This window comes from Malaclemys terrapin, chromosome 2, assembly GCF_027887155.1.
Source record: "Malaclemys terrapin pileata isolate rMalTer1 chromosome 2, rMalTer1.hap1, whole genome shotgun sequence".
NCBI classification, from domain to species: domain Eukaryota; kingdom Metazoa; phylum Chordata; order Testudines; family Emydidae; genus Malaclemys; species Malaclemys terrapin.
The window spans coordinates 241,321,940-241,327,819 of NC_071506.1; positions in this window are offsets into that span (position 1 = coordinate 241,321,940).

Below are 5,880 nucleotides of genomic sequence, written 5' to 3' on the forward strand. Positions count from 1 at the left end.
CCCAAAAGTCCAACAACCCCCCAAAGTCTCTGTCCCTGGTCAGTGCAGCCCCAGAGTTCAAAAAAGGGGGGGGTGCACGCAGGGTGTTAAGGGGCACCTTATGTGATCCAAGGCCGACCGGCTGCTTCTCCATGGGGTTCCGCCGCAGCCTTCACCACAAGCCGCTCCGCTCCACCCACTGTCCCGTGAGCCACTCCTGCCATCCCACGAACTGCTCTGGTAGCTGCTCCGCTCTCCAACCTGTGAGCTGCTTAGCTCTGCTCCACTTCAGCCATCCCTTGGGCCGCTCCCACAAGGCTCCACTCTGCTCTCTGCTCCTCCAGCCACACCGCTCTGCTCACCAACCTATGAGCCGCTTAGCTCCGCTCCAACCGTCCTCATGAGGCTCCACTCTGCTAGCTGCTCCGCCAGCCGCTTAGCAATATAGCATCAGGTTCCCCCACCAGTTAACACAGCCTCAACAATCTCAGCTCTTAATAACTTTAGCTCTTTTGTGATTTCAGCTCTTAGTAGGGGAGCCCCAGTTCATGGCGCATTATTGGCCCACTGTGAACTCAGCTCAGCAGCCTGTAACTAGACTCCTAATGGAATCAAAGTTAGTTCTGACATTCAACAGTGGAGAGAAGAGGAGGTGCAATGGGTATCTCAGGCTCTGAAAAGACACCCACACCACCAGGTACAAATACCTGCCTCCAACCTCTCTCAATTCACTAGGTTTTGTAACCCATGCCCCTTGTCAAGCAAGTGCTACTTAGGTAATGGTGAAGGACTCACTCAGTCCTTCTGTCATACAACAGTCCCACTGGCCTTGATTCACAGAATCAGGGTAACAAAACTTTATTCTTCCTGCCCCAATAACAGAGAAAACTGGGGATCCCACACCAGCCAAAGTAACCACTTTCAGTTGCTGTTGTTTCATGCCAGGCAAGTGGGTGTGCCTATGCAAACCAGATCAGCCCCTGGAGTTCTTTTCCACCTCACCATAATTCACCACCAGATGTCAGGGTAGAGCTCATCCTGACTCTGCTTACATCTAGTTTCACCTTCTTTCTTTACCCTCTGATTAAAAACCTCTTCCATATGTTTCATTTTTACATGAAGTTAGGGTTACCATACGTCCGGATTTTCCCAGACATGTCCGGCTTTTTGGGCTCCAAATCCCCGTCCGGGGGGAAAGCCCAAAAAGCCGGACATGTCCGGGAAAATTGGGGGGGGGGCCGGGCCGGGGGCTCCGGGGCCGGGCCGGCGGGGCCGGGCCGAGGGCTCGGGGGCTCCGGCGGGGGCTCGGGGGCTCCGGCGGGGCCGGGCTGGAGGCTCGGGGACTCCGGCGGGGCCGGGCCGGGGGCTCGGGGGCTCCGGCCGGGGGCTCGGGGGCTCCGGGCGGGGCCGGGCCGGGGGCTCGGGGGCTCGGCCGGGGGCTTGGGGGCTCCGGCGGGGCCGGGCCGGGGGCTTGGGGACTGCGGCGGGGCCAGGCCGGGGGCTCGGCCGGGGGCTCGGGGGCTCCGGCGGGGCCGGCACCGGCAGCTCGGGGGCCAGGCTGGCGGTGCCAGGCCGGGCCGGGGGCTCGGGGGCCGGGCTGGGGACCGGCGGTGCGGTGCCGGGGACCTGGGGGCCGGGCCGGGGGTGGTCGGCCGGGGGCCGGGCCTGGGAGTGGTTGGCTGGGCCCGGGGCCGGCACCCCAGGGCCGGGGCCAGCCTGGTTCGCGCCTCCTCCCCCCACACTCCCCCTTACCTGCTTCAGGCTTCCCGCGACTCAAATGTTCGCGGGAAGCAGGGGAGGGGGCGGAGACTCTGGGGAGGGGGCGGAGTTGGGTGGGGGCGGGGCCGGGGGCCCATGGAGTGTCCTCCTTTGGGAGGCACAAAATATGGTAACCCTAATGAAGTGCAGTATTCCTCAAATTTCTGTACTACAATTTCATAGTTAGCGTCCTCTGCCTGAGGTAACTGAAGAAGAGCTCTGTGCAGGCTCCAACATTTTGTCTCTTTCACCAACAGAAGTTGTCCAGTAAAAGATAGTACCTCACCCTCCTTGTCTGAGTGAACTGAAGACTGTTAAACACACCAAGAACTTCAGAACCAGCTATTTTCAAAAAAGATACCTTCTGCAGTATTGCCAACCTCAAGAGAACAAAAATAATAAGTCAGACTGCTGTAAGAGATCATAAATCATGACACTGGCCAAAAGAAATCATGAGGTTATTAAAAAAATACTATGTTGTTGGGGCTGGGGAGCGGAGTCTGTCCTTTGATTTTGAACTCCCTCTGCCCATCCCCTGTGTATGTGAGATAATTAGTGTTGTCTACTCTCCCAAGTGTATTGGATAAGGTAAATTGGGGTGCTACTGAAGGAGCTGTCACCTCTATATCTTCCTGTCACCTGTCCAGCAATTAATTCTACTGCCAACCCCAATCCCCCTCAGTTCAGCCCCTAATCAGTTCAGCATCCATTCATTTCATGCCTCCAACCCCTCAGTTCTACCCACTGTCAGTTCAACCCCTCCTCAGTTCAGCCTCCCAGCCCACAGTACCCCAGTTCAGTCCCTCCAACTTCACCTAGGGATCTTCATCCCACTCTCCCAGGCCTGGGGGAGCTGCAGCAGAATCCCCTCTCCCCATTCCAGTCGGGGGAGGCAGCTCCAGGGGCCCTTCACCTTTCTCTGCCCCTTGCCAGGCTGGGTGCTACAACAGGGAGAGGAAGGAAAGAGGAGCATGAGCCCCATTAGCCATGCAGCCTCACCCCTTCCACCTGAGGCCCTACCAGGGCCGGCTTTAGCAAGAGCGGGGCCCGATTCCTGGGGGCGTGGCTTGCCACAAGCCCCGCCCCCAGGAATCGGGCTGCGCTCTGGCCGGAGCTCCAGCCGGGGTCGTGGGGCTTGGGTCTGGCCCGGAGCCGCTCAGCCGGGGCTGGGCTGGAGCTGAGCCGGGGGGCCGGGCCCAAGCCAAACCCGAGTCGGACCAGACCTGAGCTGAGCCGGGGGGCCGGACATGGGCCGGACAGGGGTCGGACCCGAGCCGGGGGGCCGGGCCCGAGCTGAGCCGAGCCAAGCCACGGGGGCCGGGCCTGAGTTGAGCCGCGGGGGCCAGGCCGGGCCCGAGCCAAGTTGCGGGGGCCGGGCCCGGCCCGAGCCGAGGGAGCCGGGACAGAGCCGAGCTGAGCTGGCCAGGCCGGCGCGCTCGGCCAGAACCGGGGCTGGCGCCCCGGGGCCGGAGCTGCTGGGGCCGGAGGTGGTCGGCCGGGGCCGGACTGGGCTGCGCCGCACCTCCCCGGAGTGCGTCTCATGTCCCCCTCCCACACCTCTGACTCAGCTTACTAGGTGCTGCCTGCCCGCCCCTGCTTCTTTTCAGACTTCCCGGGAACCTCTGATTCGTGGGAAGCAGGGGCGGGGGAGGAGCAGGGGGCGGAGCGTGCAGGGGAGGGGAGGAGGGGGAAGTGAGCTGGGGGCGGGGTGGAGAGCTGTGGCGCGGGGGCCTTCTTAGCGCAGGGCCCAATTCAGCCGAATCGGCCTAAAGCCGGCCCTGGGCCCTGCTTCTACTGCCCCCTCCCATCCACCAGAGCCCTGAGGACTGCCCTCCCCCCCCCCAGTGGCCAGAGGAACCCCAGCTGAACTGCCCCCGGCCACTCTAAGCACCACCCCCAGCACCGGGACACCAGCCATCCCCAGTGTCAGCTCAGCACCGGGCCACTGGCCAGCCCCAGACCCCCAAAACTCCATCCTGGTTGAAGTAGAGCATTTCCCATATTCAGTGGTGCCCGCAGCCCTATACACAGTGCGTACCATTGGTGGGGCAGAGCTAGGGAGGGCAGTAGCTTGAGCTCCTCTTAAGCATTCTCAGTCCCCTCAGACTTGCTCAGTAGCTACAGAGGAGCTTAAGGTGGGGAGTGACACTTCACCTGTGAGGGCTAGGCTGGAAGGCAGGGGTTGAGCATGGCCTAGATTCAGGAGGCAAAGTGCTGGGCCTAGCAGCTGCAGCAGGGATGGCTCCACAAGGATTGACTGTGACCAGCTGTGTCCCACTTTAGCCACTACAAATATTTGGATGTATGGTCTTGTCCCCTTACTCACTATTAGGGACCAGAGCAGCTCTAAGCTTCTGGGTTCTGTAGCTCCCTCCTATCCTATGGGAACAGCTTGGGGTTGATCTGTGGGGAGAGCTGTCTGCAGCAGCTGTAATTGGTTATGCTTCCTCTGTCCAGTTACCTCCTGGCAGGCTATCAGCAGCCATGTAATTTTCCAATAAGCTGACCACTTCGGGCTACATCTCTGGCTGGTGCATCAGGGCCCATCCCTATCCTCCCAGCAGGGAGTATATGAGTGAATTGTTTCACCAGGATAAGCTCAGCGACCCGCTTTCCCCCATCTGAGCCTTGGGTTTTAGCCACCACTGGCAAAACTTCCTCAATCTCTGGACTACCATCCAGGGCCAGGCCCCCCCACAGATATTTCTCTGTATGAAAGCAACAGCAATGCATTTCCTCCATGATATCCAAATAATCAAGGATGGCAGCATTGACTCTGGGGTAATGAGCAGTCATTGGGTCAAGCCCCAGGTAGGTGGACTGCACTGGTCCAGTCAGATGGGGGCTAACAAGATGGCCCATGGTTGGAGGCCACTGCACTGCTTCCAGCACCTACTCAGTGATGGTAAGAAATGCCTGAAGGTCATCAACAGGGCCGTTTTCATGACCTTCATTGGGATCAGCCAGTGGGATAGGGTTCAACGTCCAATCTGTTGGACTTCCCATTGCCTTCCAGACATTGGAGAAAGGACAGCATTTGTTGTAGCAAGCATTGCTGCTGGATCTGGTGTTGGTCCACTAGGTCTCCACAACCTTCCAATGGTTGCAGCTGTGTGACAAAAGATTTTGCCTCAGTTCGAACTACCTTAAAATTTAAGGTTTGCAGAAAAACCTTGGGAGAAGGTTTAAAATTGGAAAAAAATTGTAACTTTCTTAATTGGATATAAAAGAGTGGTGGTAGGGTCAGGACTCTTTGGGATACTTAGACTAGTAATTAGTTTTAAGAATCAAGCTTTAATTAAATTGGAATTAGTAGTAGTTTAAATTAGAAAATCCAGTAATGGCAGATATAGGGTGATGAAGTGGAATATTCTATTTCTAAGGCACATAGGAGTCCATTACCTATGATGTAATAATTTCACTTCCTGTGATGCAATGGTAATTTCACTTCCTGTGGGGAATGACTCAGCAAAATCCCATATCGATACATTGCAGCCCATAGGAATACAGGGGGTTTCCAAACAGGAAGTAGCTAGGGTCATCCACAGGTCAACTGAAAACCCCCCATAGGAATATACTGTAGTCCATAGGAATACATGGGACTTCCGGTAAGGAGGAGGAGTTACTGGTCACATGGTACATGTGACTGGGTGTGACTTAGCACAGAGCCAGCAAAAAGCTGGAAGCTGATTGGCTGAGCATAGGGGACAAAATTGTATGTAAGGGCGATAGCTAGTAGGCTAATCCCTGTAGTGGGTTCAGGGACCTTGAAGAGAGCAAGAAAGCTGCAGGACACCTAGGAAGAAGGAAACGCTCAATAAGCAACTGCAACAGCATCGGCAAAACCCCGCAAAGCAGAAAGTTACCTGAAGAGGAGCTATTGCAGCCATAGGCGCCAACTTTCCCCGGTGCCAGTGGGTGCTCCCGCCTCAACTCCACGTTTTCCCCGCCTTGCCCCCATCCCAACCCCTTCCCCAAAGTCCCCACCACAAGTCCACCCCCTACCTGCCCCTATTGAACCCCTTCCCCAAATCCCTGCCCCGGCCCCGCCTCTTCCCCAAGCATGCCACGTTCCCCCTCCCAGCACTTGCCGCGCGAATCAGCTGTTTCACGGCACAAGCGCTGGGAGCCAGGGGGGAAAGC